Source organism: Equus przewalskii, chromosome 29 (genome assembly GCF_037783145.1).
Source record: "Equus przewalskii isolate Varuska chromosome 29, EquPr2, whole genome shotgun sequence".
NCBI classification, from domain to species: Eukaryota; Metazoa; Chordata; class Mammalia; order Perissodactyla; family Equidae; genus Equus; species Equus przewalskii.
In genome coordinates, this window is record NC_091859.1 from 10,320,116 (window position 1) to 10,340,466 (window position 20,351).

At 39.8% G+C, this 20,351-nt stretch overlaps 1 protein-coding gene across 5 annotated transcripts in view; it reads left to right on the forward strand.

Moving 5' to 3' along the window:
* The window catches only part of TMTC2 (transmembrane O-mannosyltransferase targeting cadherins 2), a 390,871-nt gene that overhangs the window by 69,102 nt on the left and 301,418 nt on the right, over positions 1–20,351 (forward strand). The window contains exon 1 of one of the 5 annotated variants that reach the window (XM_070600500.1): positions 10,897–10,953. The exons of 3 other annotated variants lie outside the window; for them this stretch is intronic. The gene's annotated coding sequence lies outside the window, so the exon portion shown is untranslated. Of the gene's footprint in view, positions 1–10,896; positions 10,954–20,351 lie in introns of those variants that run through there. One more of the 5 variants, XM_070600502.1, reaches the window with a different exon arrangement.

Here is a 20,351-nt window from a genome sequence, read left to right on the forward strand (position 1 = left end):
TAGAGAATTCTCGGCTGTAGATTTTTGTCCTTCAGATTTTTGAATATATCATTCCACTCTCTTCTAGCCTGTAAAGTTTCTGCTGAGAAATCTGCTGATAGCCTGATGGGGGTTCCTTTGTAGGTTAGTTTCTTTTGCCTGGCTGTCCTTAATATTTTCTCCTTGTCGTTGACTTTTGCTAGCTTCACTACTATATGCCGTGGAGTTGGTCTTCTTGCATTGATAAAGTTTGAAGATCTATTGGCTTCTGTCACCTGAAGATCCATCTCCCTCACCAGATTTGGGAAGTTCTCAGCCATTATTTCTTTGAATAGGTTTTCTGCCCCTTTCTCCTTCTCTTCTCCCTCTGGTATACCTATAATCCTTACGTTGCATCTCCTAATTGTGTCTGATAATTCTCGGAGAGTTTCTTCATTTCTTTTAAGTCTTGCTTCTCTCTCCTCCTCTGCCTGCAACAATTCTATATTGCCATCTTCCAAATTGCTAATTCTTTCCTCCATATTATCGGCCCTACTGTTCAGAGCATCTAGATTTTTCTTAATCTCCTCTATTGTGTTCTTCATTTCCAATATTTCTGTTTGGTTCTTCTTTATCGTATCAAACTCTTTTGTGACATAGCTCCTGAACTCGTTGAGTTGTCGGTCAGAATTCTCTCTTAACTCATTGAGAATCCTAATGATGGCTGTTTTGAAGTCATCATCATTTAGGTTATATATCTCATTTTCTTTGGGATTGTTTTCTGTGTATTTGTTACTTTCTTTCTGTTCTGGAGATTTAATGTATTTTTTCATATTGCTTGATGATGTTGATTTGTGCCCCGCATGGAGATAGAGTTTAGTTGCTCCTTTCACTTGTTTCAGCTGCTGCGGTGCGGGGAGCAGCTGTTTATACTTCACCAACCAGGAACCCTGTCCGTAGTTGCTAACTGGGCCTGGGCCCCTCTTCGTAGCCACAGTGGCCCTTTGGATTCCCTCCTCTGCCGTGGGGGCCGTCACAGGGGGGCTTCAGGCTGCAGGTGCCTACTGTTGTTGCCCACCTAGATGCGCTCTCTCCTTGGGGTCTGCAACGGTGTTATGGGCTTTTCCAGCGGCCAGGGGTGGGATCACTTATATTTGTCGCTCCGTTGCTGTCGGCACCCACCAAATCTCACTTGTCCTCTATGGGTCGCAGGAGAGCTATTGGCATCTTCTACAGTCTGTGGTTAGTACACCTAGCTATGCTGCTTTTGCCCTGGGGTCTTCCAGCCTTGTGGCTGGCGGCTGGGTGCCTTCTACTGGTGCTGTGCAGAGGCTTTCCCTAAGGCTGCTGTGAGCCTGTAGGGTTTCCCCCTAGGCTACTAAGCTGGGTCTCTGGAACTCTCTCCAGCCCCAGTCCTCTCCGAGATCTCCGGCAATCCCTAGCCTCACGGGGTGGGCAACGGCAGCTGGGGGTCGCCCCGCCCTCTGGGATTCTCTCCGGGCCTCTCCCGGAGCCGTGAGTGCTCAGCGTGGCCCCTCTGCTAACGGCACACAGAGAGTTTTGTCTGCTGCCCGGGCGGAGCTCCGGCACTTCCCCTCCGGGTCGCCGAACCGGCCTTTGAAAGTTCCCCCAGCCCCGGTCCTCTCCGAGATCTCCGGCAATCCCTAGTCCCACGGGGCGGGCAACGGCAGCTGGGGGACGCCCCGCCCTCTGGGCTTCTCTCCGGGCCTCTGCCGGGAGCCCTGAATGCTCAGCGTGGCCCCTCTGCTAATGGCAGACAGAGAGTTTTGTCTGCTGCCTGGCGGAGCTCCGGCGCTTCCCCTCCGGGTCGCCGAACCGGCCTTTGAAAGTTCCCCCGCCCCGGTCCTCTCCGATCCTCTCCGAGATCTTTGGCAATCCCTAGTCCCACGGGGCGGGCAACGGCAGCTGGTGGTCGCCCCGCCCTCTGGGATTCTCTCCGGGCCTCTCCCGGAGCCGTGAATGCTCAGCGTGGCCCCTCTGCTAACGGCAGACAGAGAGTTTTGTCTGCTGCCCGGGCGGAGCTCCGGCTCTTCCCCTCCGGGTCGCCGAACCGGCCTTTGAAAGTTCCCCCAGCCCCGGGCCTCTCCGAGATCTCCGGCAATCCCTAGTCCCATGGGGCGGGCAACGGCAGCTGGGAGACCTCCGTGTCTCTCTCTGGGACCCTCTGGGCGCCCCGAGCACCAGGCTGGGTCTCCCCGCCAATGGCGGGGAGAGACTCTCCCCGCGGGCTAAGGTGTGCAACTCCAAAGTTTCCCTCTGCGTTTAGGAGTAATTGCGGGGGGTTTAGGTAGGGTTCTGGTCACCTGTTTCCACCGTCGCTCCTCTGTTGTGTTCTCGCTCCTGCCCTAGATGTGTGTGGATCCTCTGGGGGCGTCCGTTGGAAGAAAGCCGCTTGCGGGTACTAGGCTGCCCGTCGGGGTCGGAGAGCCTTCACCTATTTCCACATCCTCCCGGAGGAAAGTCCATCCGCCTTCCGATGTATAGTCGCGTGGGTGTCTCAGACGTCCTGAGATGCTGTCTGGATATCCTTTGTCAAGCGATAAGTGTCCAAATAATTGTAGACTCGAAGGGCGAGAGACAAAGAGGACTACTCACGGCACCATCTTGGCTCTCTCCTCTCCCTGAGTTTTCTCTTTTAATAGATAGAGTCTTCCTAACTTTTCTTTCATTCCTTTTTTTTTTTTTTTTGTCAAATACTTTTTGAGCCCCAATGACATGACGAGAATGAGAAAATGGTGAATATGATGACAGGGTACCTATTTTAGGGAGCTAATAATCTACATGGGGGAAGGAGAGAATTTAAGAACACTTAACATACTGTCTGACACAGACTAAACTTTAATACATGTTTATTATTGAGTGAATGATTAAATACTGTGATACAGAAAGGTACTGTGAGTCCATGGGCGAAGTGTGGTCTTCCAACAAAATGTCCTTGAGCGTTTATACCTCTTAAAAAAATCCCTTCATTGATGTTTCACTGGGGTTTTGTGAGAGAGTAGAGGGAAATAAAATGTTACCATTCTGTTGTCTTTAACAGACACCCTCTATTTAAAAGAAAAAAAATAGGTAAATGTTTAGTTACCCATTTTTCTGCCTTCACATATTGATGTAAAGAATTACACTAATAATTTTCCTATAACTAAGTGAATATTACACCTGAGAATAAATCAACGTAAGTACAGGGTGATATATTAATACACTGCTATAGTCTATTTGCAAGTAGTTATTTTTGTACTTGTTTTTGTGAGTGAGATTAGACTGCGGTTTTCTTTTCTGAAACTGTTTGTCAGGATTATGCTAGCATCACAGTATCATTTGGGAAGCTTTTATGTTCTCTGAAACATTTTATATGACATGAATATGTGTCCCTTGGGTTTGTATGACTTTTCTCTATGTAACTACATTGGCCTGGTTCTCTTTAGAAGGTATTTCATTGACAACCTTTTATGTGTTGCCTTTGTGGCTATTGATATGTTCAGTTCTATTTTTCTTTTTTAATCATTCTTTTTTCTTTTTTTCTGAAGAGTAATTTGTGTCTTTGAGTACTGAAAATTTATTAGGTTAAAATGGTGAATAGTGTTTTCTTATAACTTGAAAAATCTTTGTCATGTTTTTGTTTGTGTTTCCTTCTTATTATTGAGTCCTTTTATTTATGTATTTATCTTTGATGGACTTGAGCTAGGTATAAAACATTTTCTGAAGTTCTCAAAGAGTTGTCCTCAGACCCCAGGAATCAGAACCACTGGGGTGCTAGTTTAAGGTGAATAGTCCTGACACCATCCCTTGCAGTTGACTCAGTATGTTTCTAATAATTTCTCCAAGTAATCTGCAAGTGCAATAAATTTTGAGAACTGCTAATCTAGAGGGTTCTCTTTTTCATCTACTTTTATTTCATAACAGTTGCTCTTAGATGTATTGGTCAGGTCTATAGTGGTTTTTCTGTCTTCTGATAAATTTCTGACTTGATTTTTATCTCTTTGTTCATTTTTTGTTATATTTCCAACTTACGTAGTTGAATGCTTATTGAACTTTTTCTACATTATAGCACTTAGAAATGAAAGCATTTTGTTATAAATTTGCCTCGCATTACTACTTGGCAGCAAAGCATGAGTATTAATTTTATCATTATTTTCTAATGGTCTCTCTTTTTAGTTTTGACTTATTTTTATTATTTAGTAAAGTAATATGTAACTTACAAATTTTTTGTTTATACATTTAAAATTTATAATTTCAATTCATTTTGATAAAAGAAAGGCTCCCTTTTTAAAATGAGCTGAAGTTTTGTTCTGTTCTAATACAGGATTAATTTAAAAAATACTGCCTAACAGTGAAAGGTGTACCTTTTATAGAGTGTAGAACTTAATGTATGTTCATTAAAGCAGCCTTATCAATTGTAATATTCAAGTTCCCTGAATGTTCATTTCTTTTGCCTGTTTAAACGGAAAAAAGAATGAGAGATGTTAATATTTCCTACCCTATGTTTCTAACATTTATTTCTCTTTTATTATATATTTCTGCTTACATGAATCCTCTCTAATTTGCAGATTTTCATTTATCGTTTAGGGATAATGCCTACTCCACAGATTGTAGTAATGTTCGAACGTCCTGTGTTGACATTCTTGTCACAGTCCTTACCTTTGGTCATAGAATAGATTGTATGTATGTATGTGTCTCCCTCCCTGCTTCCTCTCTTCCCTTGCTACATACACAGACACCCCCCACTTATCTTTTTGCATGTGTATGTCAGTGTGTGTATCTTTCCCTGTATTTTATCTTTTCATTCTAAGACACTGTCTTTAAATATGGGAGTATATGTCACATATGAGATACGTAAGAGACACATAAAAGATACAAATATCTTGTGTCTTTTATAGAGTGTATCTTTGTATCTTCTGCTTTCATGTAGTTTGATGCTGTTGATAGTATTTGTTTTTTAAGTTATTTGAGAGGAATGCATCTTGTTTAGTTCCAGTAATACCTACCTTAAGATTTTAAAGAGCAGGAGCATGTATTTTTCTATTCATTAATTCATTACTATAAGAAGAGATACATTGATAGCCTCTTTTAGAGCTGACAATATTTACATAGTTTTACCTTCCTTTTATTGCTCTTCTCTCTCTATTTCTCTTTGGCCTATTCTTATTGCTTCTTTTTATATTTTCATAAATTTACATTTTTTCTTTAGAAGTTACTTGTGCCTTTTGCATTCCCCTTTATGACAGCATTTACAAAAGCTACATATTTTTTCATCATTATATCGGCCCTGTATGTGTCTGAATAGTGTCTTTACACACAAACTTGTAAGGCCTTTGCAGATCTGTTGTTGTTTTCTGTTTTCAATCATGAATCAACAACTTGTGAGAGGTGTTAGTCTTGAGTTATGATATTGCTCCCTTAGCTGCTCCGAAAGTTTGAAGCCAGTTTGATATTTTCCTCCTTTGTAGTTTTTAAATTTTTCTGATGATCATTTTGGGAGTTTTTAAAAATTATTACGTTTCAGGGGCTGGCCCCGTGGCCGAGTGGTTAAGTTCGCCCGCTCCGCTGTAGGCGGCCCAGTGTTTCGTTGGTTCGAATCCTGGGTTTGGACATGGCACTGCTCATCAAACCACGCTGAGGCAGCGTCCCACATGCCACAAGTAGAAGGACCCACAACAAAGAATATGCAACTATGTACTGGGGGGCTTTGGGGAGAAAAAGGAAAAAAAAAATCTTAAAAAAAAAAGTTTGTTTAAAAAAAAATTATTACGTTTCAAAGATGAACTAGGATATGGCTATACTTGGGTCAATTTTCATTACTTTTGCCCAGTATTTAGTATTACCTTGTCCTGAGTCCTTCAGCTTTTCATCAGTCTCTGGAAGTTTCTTCCCCACAAATGTTTGATATTTTCTTCCTTCTCATTTCTTCTGCCCTTGTAAGGTTACCTGTATATCAGTTTCTGCTCTTTCTACTCCTTACCTAGCTTTTCCTTCTTCTTCATCTGATATTTCTTTGTGTTTTCCTTGGGATGGAAGAAATTTGCTTTCTACCGATTGATTCTACTGTTGTTTTCTTCTTATGAAGATTTAAATTCTGCTATTGAATTTCCAGTTTCAGTGAAGTATTTCCTAAAGAAACACAACTACCTTGAAATTCTGCTCCTTCCTCAGCTAGTCCTCTCCTGCTTTTTACAAAATCTCATTCTATTTTCTCAGATCTCTTGTTTCATCAAGGCCATGTTTTCTCAAATTGTATTGAGAACACAGTGGTGAGTTTAATAATGTTTCCTGAAATAGCTGTTTTTTAAAAATAAGTTTTTCTTCATATTATTGTATGTTTTAAAGTTACTTCATTTTTTTTTTTTTCTGCTAAGTCTTCTTTACAAATGGAGAAGTCTGTTCAAAACTGGAGTTTATCTCCCTCTCCTGCAGGATTACCATGAGGCTCCTTCTCACAGAACTTGTGCTGAGTGCCCGTTGATAAAAATCAACACCACAGGAAGGTCCTAGAAGTTAAAGGGGAAGGCAGGAAGGAAGATGGATCTCTACAAAGTCAGACAGAGGCGTTTCGTGTCTTCTGTCTTTCCCTCTGCCATTTGATGTATCTGTAGTGCTAGAATTCACACTCAGTGTCTGAGTTTTTGCTTTGACCTCAGTACCAGGTTTCTGCAATGGCTGTGTCTTACTCCTTTCTGATACTTCAGCTTTTTAGAGAAGGAAAAGACCCTAACACACTTGTTTTTCTGCATGTTGTAGAGGCTGTGTGACTAGTGGGCCGTGTAACATGGGCGCTCTGCGTTATGCTAAATAGTGTGTGTCCATCTCTCATGGCCTGTCCACACTTCCCGCTCCCAACCCTGCGAATTAAGGTGCATTAGTGGAACTCTGCCAACCATGCTTTGTTTACTTCCTTCAATGCTGGGTAGTTTTCTGGTGGTGTGGCTAGTTCTTTAGGCCCTTAATGTCTTTTTAATTAGGTTCAATATGCAGTATATCAGGAGAAATTCCTCGAAGTTCTTCACATCTTCATAGGGCTGCTTGTCAGTTTATAGTGTTGATGCAGGATTTTCTACAGTTGTATGTTTATTGGTCATTACAGTTGAGGTTCTGAAAGCCTATCGTTTTTTGTGTGTGTCTGGGATCAGAACCAAGTGGGAGAGAGTACAAAAATCAATGGAGATCATGCTCCTCAATTACCAATAAGCTGTTTTGAATGTGGCATAGATGGTGACAGTTGGGAGTGCAAATACTTTTTTCTTAACAAGGCTTCCACACCTGGCCGCAAGCAGCACTGGCAATCAGAGACCTTCTCTTCCTAGCACAGAGTGGGCCTGGCTGCTGTGTGCCTAGAGAGCATTCCAAAATCTGCAGTTTCTGCAAACAGGTGGATCCAAGGAGTGCCAGGGAGGGACTGAACCACCCGTGCCCAGCTCAGTCCCCAGTTAACTCATCCTGTGAGTCTCCTCTCAGGAGGACCAGTGGAGGGGCCGCAGAGTCTGGCAGTATTACTCTAATAGCGATGTAATGTGAGATGGAGAAGTTAAGTGCAACTCCTGAACAATTAAGATGATGATCCAGAAGTTGCATATATTCAAGCCATCATCTTCCCTAGATGTTTCTGGAGCATAAAAGTGAGAGGTGATGTAAGAACACTTACTTTCATGGATCTGAGGTTTGTTTTCTTTTAATATAATTCTCTCAAAATCTGACAAACCAAGATGCCTATGTTCTGACTTTTTACTGAAAATTATATTTGTTACCCTAAGTATAAAATCCTACTACGAGTTTAATTTTGTGTGTGGCTGTGAATCCCATTAGAACTTAAGTATCCTTGAGTAATTTATTATTATACCCTTAATAAAATGCGTAACTGCAAGTCAAATTGTCACTTTTACTTGAGTTTACCTAGGAAATAATAAACCTTCCAGTCTGTGAAATTTAGTATCCCATTTAATATAATATGACTGCAGTAAATGGGTAGGCAATTAAATTTCTTAAACATATGCATTCGATGAATTGATTTGTTTCTAGTAGCTCTCGGCCCATGGTTTAGAAGAGTTTCTGAAAGATTTAGAGTTTCAGATTTTCAGATACCTTTTGCTCTATTACAGAATGTTAGAGGAACTGAGTGTTCTGTTTTAGGTCAGCAGGATTTTTCTGTCTGTTTGGGGCTTCAGTAACTTTCTTTCAGAGTCTACCTTACAAAAGAGGATATGTTAATTCTCAAAGAAAGGTAAATAGACACAATCATTGACCTGAAAATAGCCACCCTGAGCCTTCCCTTGAGGTAATTTTATCTTTCATTTGTATAAGAAAAGCCAAGGGAGAGATTCATTTACCCTAAGCAGTTAATCTTAATGAGCCCATCGCTCTCGAATCGCTCTGCTTTACTTTAGCTGTAACCTTTATGATTATCTAACATTAATTAATTTTAGATAATAAAATTAATTAATGCATTAATTTGTTTTCTTGTTTATTATCTGGCTGCCATATCAAAACATAAGTTGTCCCAGAGCGAGGAACTTAAATATCTTTTCCATCAGAGCATTCCTGGCTGGGTGCACTGGAAAGATTGTTTGAAGCAAGAACAGTGAATTTGCCTAGAGCACTTATTCCTTAGGGCAGAGATCAGAAATCCGTGGCCTGCAGGATCTTGCTGGAAGAGTTTGTTTGGTGTATGCACTATCTTTTTTTTTCCCTTTTAATTGAGTAAGTTAAACATTTATAAATTGGATTTCAAATAAACGCCTGAGTTTCTGGCTTCTCGTGAAAACTTGAAAGAGTTGGCAGCCCTGGCCTCACGTCACTATGTGGCGTCACCAGCAGGGACTGAGTAATGGCTGTCACACGTTAGACAGGGCACCTTTTATTTTTTCAAACCTATTTGACCACTGAAGGCTTTGAGTTTGGTACCCTTGCTTTCAAACCAGTCCTAAATTTTATTATAAATAAGAGCAAATAGTAGCATAGCTTAAATGTAATCCTTTTGCATTTGACAATACAAATTGTTGACGTATGGGTAAGACAAAGATGAATAGTTGAGTAGGACAGAGAGGTTATGTGTAAATAGCTAATGAACAATAGAAAGTGGTAAGTCCTATTTTAGTGGAATTCCATCATACCTACCTTTCATTTACATGAATTGAAATATCTAAAATGGTTGTAAAAGAGAGAGAGAGGAGGCCAGAAAGGAGATAGATAGTTAAGGAAGAAAGGTGTGTAAGCAGAAGAGGGGAGCAGTAGAGAATAAAAGAGAAAGAGGTGCTATTCTGTGGGTTCTGCCTGTACTGCATCCATGTTTGCACCAGAATAAGTGTGATATGGGGCAAGCGAATCTTCCTTTCCCACTGTTGGTCTCATTTACATTGTGCCTTTCCCTCTGTTGCTGTCAATGAAATATTTAGGTGTGAATTCTGCTTATGTCTTGGCTCTTTAAATACAAATTTGCGGGGCTGGCCCCGTGGCCGAGTGGTTAAGTTCGCGCACTCGCTGCAGGCGGCCCAGTGTTTCATTGGTTCGAATCCTGGGCGCGGACATGGCACTGCTCATCAGACCACGCTGAGGCAGCGTCTCACATGCCACAACTAGAAGGACCCACAACGAAGAATATACAACTATGTACCAGGGGGCTTTGGGGAGACAAAGGAAAAAAAAAAAAAATCCAAAAAAAAAAAAAAATACAAATTTGCTACTGCACTGCTGTTTAACTGAACCAGCAAGAGCTTGTTTTCCACCTTGGGAGAAAAACTGGCTAGACTTTGATGCGGGGTCACTGAGCCGAGGAGTCAAAAGAAAGATTTCTTGAACTCTCAAGGTCTGGCAGTAGTGCTCTTTTATTTAGAGAATAGTATGGAATAGCATGGGGACAGGACCCATGGGCAGCATGAGCTGCTACTTCAAACCTGGGTGGAGAGTAAGGCTAAATTTAAGGCATAGGTATGTGAGTTATCTCTGTACAAGACAAAGGAAAGAATATGTAAAAAGAGTTGTTAAAATGGTATCAGTGCCGGTAGGTTCTGGTTATTGGGTGGTCCTGTAACTTTTAGATAGGAATCAAACTGAATTAAGTAAATGGCAGAAGCCACCACTTAAATATTATCTTCAGCTAAAGACGAAGGAGGATGTTGGGGGGAGGTCACTTACATGAGGTTGCCAGACAGTAAATAACTTAAGTTCTTGCCTTCCCCATTAAGAGTTGACTTCCTTCACAAATGCAAATGTCTCTCATCAAAGGGCAAGCAAATTCCACTCCTCAGACCCTCCTTCTCATCTGCAGTTTTAAAAGTAACCAGCCTAAAATAATCCTCATCAGACTTGACTTAGGAATTACTGATCTTCTTTATAAGGGATTCTTTTTTTATTTTTGCTGAGGGAGATTCACTCTGAGCTAACATCCGTGCCCGTCTTCCTCTGTTTTGTATGTGGGTCATGGCCACAGCATGGCCACCGATGAGTAGTGTAGGTCTGCGCCTGGTAACTGAACCCAGACTGCTGAAGCACAGTGCACCGAACTTTACCACTAGACCATGGGGCTGGCCCCTGTAAGGGATCCTTAAAAGTAATTTTGATTAAACCAAATTTTTGCCTTATGTGCTGACCTAACCCCATGCAACTTCTCTATGTATATTTAAATTACTGGAGCATAGCAGAGGACAGAGGTCTACCTTCTAGGCTAGAGGATCTGGAAACGTTTCACTCTTGGAGCAGCATTTGAGTGGAGCCTCGTAAGATCGTGGGGATGGAGCGCCATCTAGACCTGTGCTAGCCAATATGATAAGCCACTAGCTGCTTGTGAGAATTAAAATTAATGAAAATAAAATAAAGAATTCAGTCCTCACAGGTACTAGCCACATTTCTGGAGTTCACTAAACTCTGTTGACTGGCGGTTATCTGGTACAGAATGTTTCCATTGTTCCGGAAAGTTCTACTGACAGTTCTACTGTCTTCTGATGGTAGACATAGGAAGTAGTTTTCATCATCACAGGAGGTAGAAAGGTAAGGTAAACAGTGGATAGTTAACTTAGAGGATTTCCTCTCTCCCTTGAACCCCCCACCCCAAATAAATTTAATTCTTCCCCAAGAATCAAAAGCTAAGCCAAATAGTACTACTTTCCCAAGAAATTCTGGAATTTTACAACTATTCTAATTCTATATTGGGTGCTTGTTTTTGTTAATGATCTGTGGAATTGCTCAGCTGTTGATACAAACTGGGAAGCAATGTTGGGGAGGTGGAGATATCTTTCCTAGGTATAAAAGAAAGAGGCAGGATAATTACTAATTACTTTAGGAAGTTGTCCTTGTAGTTCTTTATTGACACAGGTTTGAAAGAAAGTTTTGTTTGTTTTTAGGTGTGGTTTGGTATCTTGATGTATGTGTGGTTTATAGTTTTCCTTCATGTAATTTATATGTCATATTTTTTTGATGGGAAAATTGAACCCGACTGAAAATGTTATATGTTGTTTTGCTGCTTCTAAACTTTGTCCCACCTGTCTCCCCTCGCAGTGATTCCTGAATTAGTTATATTGGTTGTCACCAGCGACTCCCAGCTTCTATGTCTTTTTGGCAGTTTTAGAGTCTTGTTTCGAATTATATACAGTCAAAAGCTAGACAATGATTTGTTATTGCCCAACCTCATGTTCTTTTGATTGTATTGCAGTTTGTGATAAAATATATGTTGATTTGTGATAAATAATTAATACTGTTTGGACTGTTGGAGTTTCCTAGGTAGTGGTTTGTGTCTTGAGGACTAAAGAAAATTTGTCTAGCATGTAATTTATCCACAGCAAAATGAAGAGGGGTATTTCTTTAGCCAGGATATTAATGCTTGAGTCCTAAAGTAGTCCCTGGAGTCTTTTTTTTTTTTTTTCTTTTCCATTTTGTTAAAGCAGATGTTACCTTTTTTTTCCTCACAATTTCAGAGATGAGAATTTTAGGGCAGATTTTCTGTGTCAGAACGAAAAGAGTAATTCCTTGGTGTGATAATAGCTACGTAAATGTATTTTTTAAATGTAGAAATTGCACATTTTTTAGAATTGATATTGTCTTGCCAATGGTTAGGAAGAATCTCTCTTTCATCTAGGATATCTTTACCTTTTTCCCCTATTTTTTCTCAAAAATGAAGACCAATGAAGAGAATGAAGAGAATAAATTGATTTATTCCTCAATTTATAGATTGTTGCTGCTATAAAAAAATGCCAAAATAACAGTAGCCTCAGTGTGATAGAAGTTCATTTTTCTCTCACATAAAAATTCCTGTCTAGGGCTGTAGAGCTCCTTCAAGCCGACTTCAAGTCTGGGCTTTCATCTCATGTCCCAGATGGCTGCCATGCCTTCCAGGATAATGTCTCCATTCCAGGCAGTACTGTGGAGGAAGGAGTGGATGGCACCACTTTTTTTCAAGGGCAGAAGCTGGTAATTGTCCCGATCACTTCCACTCCGTCCCATTTTCTGGAATTTGATCACATGGCCTCAGCCAGCTACCAGAGGTGTTGAGAAACAGTCTGTGAGTATTCGTGGTCTCTGCCCAAACTGAATGTTCTTCTCTAAAGAAATAATGGGAAAAGTATATCACGGAACAGGAAGCTGCTTCTGCCGCAAACCAACTACTTGATTTCCATTCAACTTTCAAATAAATTGTGAGTCTTGTCATTGGTAAGACTGACACCAATATGCCATTAGTAAGCACGGTTTTATTTTAGGATTTATTTTGTTCCTAATTAAAAATCTTAATCACAAGGGGAAAATAAAGCAGGGGCTGCCTGTATTTTAGGGCCTGCGTGAAATAGAATCAGGATTGCCCTGCTCAGGAGTCATGGGGTCAGGGTCCATGAGAGTAAACTGTGTGAGAGGTACATCTGAAAGGAGTATTCGGAGAGAATGAGTCAAGTTATTATTGCTGATTTCGGGCCTCATGAAGTACATGGAGTTCTAGGTAACTAATAATGGTCACTGAAATTTTTGCAATCTCAAAAAGAAAAATATTTTTACTGGAGAATAAAAATGTTCTGCTTGAGGCCTGCCTTAGTCTCTAGTAGCAATAAAAGGCTGCGATATATAATGATGCTCATATTTCTTCCTTTTTCAATAGCACTGTGGTAGGGAATGTAAATGTACCAAGTCATATCTAGTGGAAGGAGACAAAATTCAGCCTGTTTTCCTTTTACGCTTGGTTTGATTTTTCTCTGACACATTTATAATCTTTCAGTTTCTTTAGTCTCTAGTTGGCTTGGCAGATTTTCATTCTTTGAGAGGATTGTGTTCTTTCCTTTTAAGAGGAAACATAATTTAGGAAAAGACTGGAAATGGGTTGTCTGAGTGTGTGCATAAAATGCAATTTCTGGTTTTACCGAGAAAATCAAGTATGTATAGGTACAGAGCATCCCACTGAATTGAAAACTTTTATTGAGTTTCTAGTGGTACATACATAAATATCGATACTAGCTAATGTATGTCAGGAATTTCTTGGCTTATTCGTGTTAGCATTTGCAATAGTGCCTGCTTTATGTTTGGGTTCTTTTTCAACATACATATGTTAAACATAACATAGCATGGAGCAAAGAGAGGAAACAGCCAACATAGGCCTTCCTAATGGTTCCTGGGCATTCCCAGATGGTGGGGTACTGTAACTGTTTCCAGGGAGTGAGAAAGCACAGCATCCTGTTTCCACTCTGGGTGTGTACTGGATTTAGGGTCACCTGCATATTTTATTTTTGTTCATTTTCTGCTGGGGATTTAGTTTGGACTCTAAAATCTACTGGACAAATGTGTATCATGTTAAACAATCTTTAAAAGTATACCTTAAATTGCCCTGAAAGTAGGAGGCAGCCATCTCCATGGTCGCCTGTTCCACTGTGCGTATGACACAACTCTAGGGGGCGTCATATTTGTAGATTTCAGTGTGAATAGTGCCCCTTCGGATTGTGTAAGAGGAAGTCTCTGGTCATAGCCTTGAGATTGCTTTGTTAGTTGTAGTATGTTATAGCTAGGATGACTTTATCATTTATCGTCCAAGCTGGGACCCCTTTGAGATTGAAAGGAGACATGATTAATAACTATACTAGAACAACACAGATGAACTCGGATTTTCTTGGAAAAGGGGCACTTATGGTTCTTCTACTTGTAGCAGTCAATATAGAACTTGGTTGCTTACTGAGGTAGGTTAAATAAGTTTTTTTTCTGTTTAAGACATTTCTATTGATACAGCAAGGCAGTGAAACGAAGGGATTAAAGTGAAATGCACTAAGAATGATATCGTCTTCCCATACTGTGTGTTTTCTAAAAGGAATCTTTAGAGGATGCGGTTATTTTTGTTTTGTGGCCATCTTTACAGAGGCTTCAGAATGTTCCTTTCTTTTATGTGTCCAAGTCCAAGTTTCTCCAGCTGCTGAACTGTTAAACTTCTATTGAATCCTAGTAAGGATTTTCCCAGTGAAACGTTTGGGAGAGTACCATTTAACATGTCTTTCTTAGATTCTTTAAATCTGATGTTGCCTTGCTTAGAAACTGCCGGTTGCAAACTTTTATATACAATCTCATTCCAAATGCCTTTTCTTGCCTTTGCATCTCTTTGCATTCTAGCTCCATTTCCTACTCCCCAGCTGAAGTTTTTGCTCTTGCAGATCTCTGTCTCCACTGGCTCTCAAATTGTTGATGTTCATTCTGTTTCCATTATTTTTCATCGTGACTTAGCTGTTTTCCCCCTTTCTACCTGTCAAGATGCTTGCCATTCTTCAGAGCTTCTATCCAAGCCCCTTTCCTCTGCCTGCTTTCTCTGTGGGGGTTGTACCATGGAGGAGAAAGTGAAGTGACAATGAGTTATAGTAATATCCTCGAATCATGTTCCATATCCATCATTAGGAAGAGTTGTATAACCTTGTGACGCGATTTTGTTTTCATTAAGTTGGGTATCATGTAAATCACTTCTTTACCTTTCTTTACAAGGATTAAATGTAGTAACATATGGAAATTACTTTATAAAATATAAAATACTATATAATCTTCATCATTATTATTCCAATCTCTTGTTTTTGGTCAAATTTTGTTAGTGTCTACTATTTTTTTTCGTGTACAATAGTGTTACCTCCCCAACAATATTCTGCATACCTTAAGAGGAGAGGCGATGTCTTATGATGTTTCATTATCCCCCAGCCATGCCTAGAAAGCTATGATGGGCACATTATTAAATATTGAGCATTCTAGGTCTATCCAGAGTCTTTTCTCTTCTTCAGCTTCATCCTTCTGAAGAAGTTTGAAATACAGCTTGCTGAGTTTTAAACTGGAGAGTACTTTTTATTGTGACTGTCAGTCGATTAAGAATTCTTGCACAGCCTGACACCTCAAGGCTGAGTAGCTCTCCGGGCAAACAATGTGGCAGAGAAGGACATTCCAGACAGAGCATAACATGAGCCAAGGCAGAGACGCCTAAAAGCAGGGCAAGGTAGAAGGTGTAAGGAAGTTTGCAATGGTTGCAGGCCTGGCTGATGGTGTTGGTAGTGATGGGAACTGAGATGGGAAAGGTTGTCAAAGGCCTGATGCTCATGGGCTTATGGTAACCATGCCAATGGGGAGATACTGAAGGATTTAGGCAGGGGATGTCAAGTATCAAACAGGATCTATTAAATAGATTATTGTAATGTAGTCACTCATAGAGGATAGCAAATAAGAATGTTTCATGTGGTAAGCCTTTCACATGTAACTCACATTTATTATAATTTTGAAACTTGATATTCAGGGCACAGTGAACATTGTAAAACCTACCAGGGTAAGCTTATGATTAATCTCTCTGTTATTCGGAAAGTGTATACTAGTGGGTATCAGTTGGACTGTGATCAAGAATAGTAAAGATGTGATAATAGATGGGATGTTTTAGCAATTTCACTTAGCATAAGCAATTAGACAAAATAGCCACATTCTTATGATGTTACATCTCAGAGTTCCAGCGTTAATGGAGTCTCATCGATTAGATTTCTACTTCCAGAGTAGGGGTTGTTTCTTTAAAGATGGATGTTTTATAGATTCCTTTCTGTACCATTTATTTGTAAATATTTAATTACAGGAAAGATTATTTCTACTAATTATCTGCTCTCAATCTTTTCTGTTTGCCTTTTAGCACATCCACACCCACTGTAAGATTGTTAATGAACTGAGCAAAGGAAAATATGAGCTTTTGGCCAATATCTGCTTTTTAAACTTTTGCCTTAAGTATTTGATGCAATGCTGCTGCTTACTTGTCTGCTTTGGATAATCTTAGAGTGAATGAGAATATTTTGCTCATTTTCATAATCAAATGAGTTTTAACTGACTAGTCTAACACCTAAGACAAACAGTTTTCTTCAGCTTCAAAGAGCAATAAAATACTTTATCCTTTTTGTGAGAAATACAGAGTAGATGGCTTTGAGTTAGTTTCTCCAAAATATCAGACTCTGGTGCTTTTTGACAGCAATCACCGCCTGTTTTGTTGAATGTCCATATTATGTAGATATTATTGAATACAGGATATGAAGTCTTTGTACTGTACTGATGCCTTATGATATGAATATATAAAAAGCATAAGTAAGTAGCATTGTATCAGAGAAGTTCTCAAAGTTAGTTTACACACTCCTTACCAGTCAAGTGGAATGATTGAGAACTGTTAGGAAACGTGCTTTTAAAAAGTCTTTTAGAAGGAGGATTGGTGGCGGAAGTTAGCTCAGGGCTAATCTTCCTCAAAAAAAAAAAAAGTCTCCTAGAAATATAAACAGAAAAAAGTATTATTTGCCCTGTGAGAAATTTGAGCTAACACTTTCAATTTTGTGGTAAGTATGTATTTGTCTTCTCAGAGGTAAATTTTAAAGAATGCATGAGACACAAAATGTACTTAGGTATTTAAATGAAAATATTCTATCCTCCTTTTTTATTATTGATTTATATTATTGATTTCTCAACATATCAGAAGTTTTTTTTTTTTAGTAGACTTAATGGGCTTTCTGGCTGCAAACACTTGTTTTTAAGTTGCAGTCTCTTTGGAGGAAGAGTTTCTTGGTAGGATTAGGTCTCATTTGTTTTTGTTACAAAGACAGCTTTCTATTTTAGAAAGTAGGGCTAGAATAATGAATGCTAGATTTCGTTTTGAGTTTTCTGAACTTCTGTTTCTTTTTGAGTTATCTTGGAAAAATTTTGCCTTTGTAATTATAAATATTTTCTGACCTTAAATAACTTATTGCTGATATAAAGTCTGTTCTCATTCAGAGTAGCTGAAACTTTTCTCAAGTTAGATATGAACAAAAGCAAGATTGAAAAAAAGAGAAAACCCGAATCAAAACAGGGCAGGGGTCTTGGTTGATGATCAGATCAAAAGTAAGAGGATTCAGAATGCTGCAAATATCTCTCTCAAACTTTTCCTAATCAAATTTCTGCAGTTATCTTGCAGTAATTTGAAGAAGGAAGAGTTTCTCTTGCTAGGAGAATGGAAAAACCAACAGTCCTTTAGTACATTTTGAGAAAGGGGTTCTTTGTCATATTTGAATAGCGTATGTGTGTGGAGTTTGCTCTGTATTATTTTTTTCAACGGAAAAAAAATCAACAAGTTGGCAGTTGGTTGTACGGATTTCCTCTTTGTGGTGGAAATACTGGGATGTTGTGGGAGAAAACCGCTGCCCATCTTAACACAGATGCTAATTGTGTTCTGTAATTCTTGTTGGTTGCCATTGCGATGTTCTTAGCTGCCTTTTATTTCTTGTTTCTCCGGGACAGAAGTGATTGCTAATTACGTATCATGCTGCACTGCAGAAGTGGGCCATTTGGTTTTCTTTTCTTTTGTTTCCTTTTTTTCTTTTTTAGGAGGGGAAAGTGAAAGGAGGATCTGAGGTCTTAGTGCTGCTGCTCATCCCCTACATGCCTGGGCAGCTTCCCTAATTTGCATGGGTACCTTGGGCATTGTCCTGTGGGACTGGGGTAGCTTGACCTCTTCTTTAGTTTAGTGACCCTTGTCATCTTGTTGTTCATTCCTGGGGCCTGTTTAATGCTAATTAGGCCTTCAACCAGTTGCTGTTTACAACTGTGTGCTTTAGAAAGCAGGGCCCTCTCTAAAGGCCACATTGGTGGTCTTAAACTGAACTAGTAGGATTGAAGACCACCCCCTCAGTCCCAGAGAAGAGCCTCTGAACATTTCTGTTTATTTAGAAATATGTAGCAATCACATCATTAATATAAATAAACTGTGAAGAACTGAGTTTTTAGCCTTAATGTTTCTTAATCATGGCTGATGCTCCTTAGGAAACTCCAGGGTCCTAAAAACATAGACCATCTCAGCCTCCCCTCCCACTGTGAACATTGGATAAAGGTATGCCAGGGGGGCTGAAAAAGAGAGGGCAGGTTAAATGACCCCAAGTTTAGGAAATATTTGCACTATGGTTATCTACTGTTTGATGAGACTGATTGAACAGAAGGAAAAAATTCTGTGGACCTCGTGCATGAATGTGTGTTTGACTTTGGTAAATATGTCCCAGAATTTATTACAGATTTATTTGATAGACATTGTGTCTGCATTTCAGCTGAGAGCTCTACTGGCCCTCCTGGTGCTTGGCTAATGGAAGGATCAGGAATGTTTTACAGACTCTGACCAACACTGCCGTCTGTCATTCTCATCTTTTGGAGGTGTTAACTGAAGCCAGTGCAAATCAAACACCTCACCTTGATCACTTTGGAGAGCTGGTTACAAAGCCACGTATTGAAACAGAACCTCTGAGATCAGTGTTTGGCGTAGTCACTGAACCACACTGTTTGTGAAAAGAGGACAATGGAAAGAAATCTCTGTTCTGCGAACATCGATAGTCTCCACCCTTCCTAGACTAAGTACAATGTGGCTGCTGAAAGCATTAGGATTCAGGGCTTATGTGATGCACAATACCTTTGAATTACTTCTGAGTAGGCTTTTTATTCCTAATTTTGATAACGTGACATATTTATTGCAATGAAATTAACAAAAATTATTGAATGTTTCTTTTTGCACAGAAAGAGTATGTGGAGTTTATTGCGGGGGCAATGCTTTCCTTTGGTCTTTCATAACAAATCTCACGTTGACAGGCTGCTTGGCTTGAGAATCTTGTTTCTGCAGCTCCTTTACAATGAAAAAAGGGTCACATTAGAATTTTTGATTAGAAATGCTTCAATTAGGGACAAATGAGCTTGGATGCTAAATGGATTTGAATAACTTCCTGGATTTGGGGAAAATTAATAGGTACTGAACAGCAAGGAAAGCAGGTCATTTAAATAGAAGTCGTTGACTTAGAACAATTCATGGCATTAGAAGATAAACCTATTTTCTTGTTGTTTTTTGGGCAAGTTTTCAGCCTTTAAATAATTCTTTTGTCTCTCTTTTTACAAAAAGTTGGGGATATAAGAGAGAGAGTGAGTGTCAGAGAGACAGACAGACACTCTGAGGGGTCCTAAGGCCAACGTAAAGATCCTCCCTTGCCTTTTGTCTCTCAACTTTGTCTCCTTCTCAAATACAAAGAAGAAGAGGATGCATGGAGGAACACCTTCTCTGTCATTGGCATTGATCTGATACTAGGATATTTGTGCCCAGTGAGTAGAAATGTGTTCCACCTGTAGAATTCTGATTGTGGCTTTTTCTTTAGTGGGTAGTTGATTCTTTTCTCTACTTAAATTCTCGTTCTTCTGACTGAGGGACTGGCACTTGTGATTTCATCTGGTTTTTCATCTGGCAGGAAGAATGGTCATGTGGTTGTGAAAATCGCAGGGAAAGGGCTCTATACCAAGTTGTCATTTCATGAAGAATGTATCTTACTGGTTTTCTCCACCACTTGAGGGTCCTCAAGGGGGTGAATTTTATCTCAAGGGTACAAACCTCTGAGGCAAATGAAGTGGAGGAGTGGAGGAGCAGGCTGGGGAGACGCCGAAGCAGCAGTCACCCTCAGAAGGTTCTTTCCAGTTCTTGGTTTTCTCAACTATTAAAAATTGGGATTGCACCCCCTCTACCTGCTGTGTCATAGCGTTGTGATAAGTCAAAATGGGGTAATGTTTATAACAGTACTCTGCCAGTTGTAGAGTGGGATACGTCAGGATGGTGGCCATTCTGATTACAGCCATATTTGCCATTACTTACTCTTGGCAGACACAAATATGTAGAGTCAGCCTGCCTGAATGCTGGAGTAGTTAGTCTCTTTTTTTAGACCAATTCACCCTATCATTCCAAAAAATTTGAGAACACATGTACATTATATAAATATTTCTACAAAATATATACATATAATACCATAGTAATATATTTTTTACAAGCCTACAAAAATGGAAACCATAATAAATAGATACAAATGGAAGCTTCAGTTTTTTTCTCCATACCCCAGTTGATTGTCTTGTACCAGCGTTCCTCCCTGGAAGTTTGAAAACCCCCT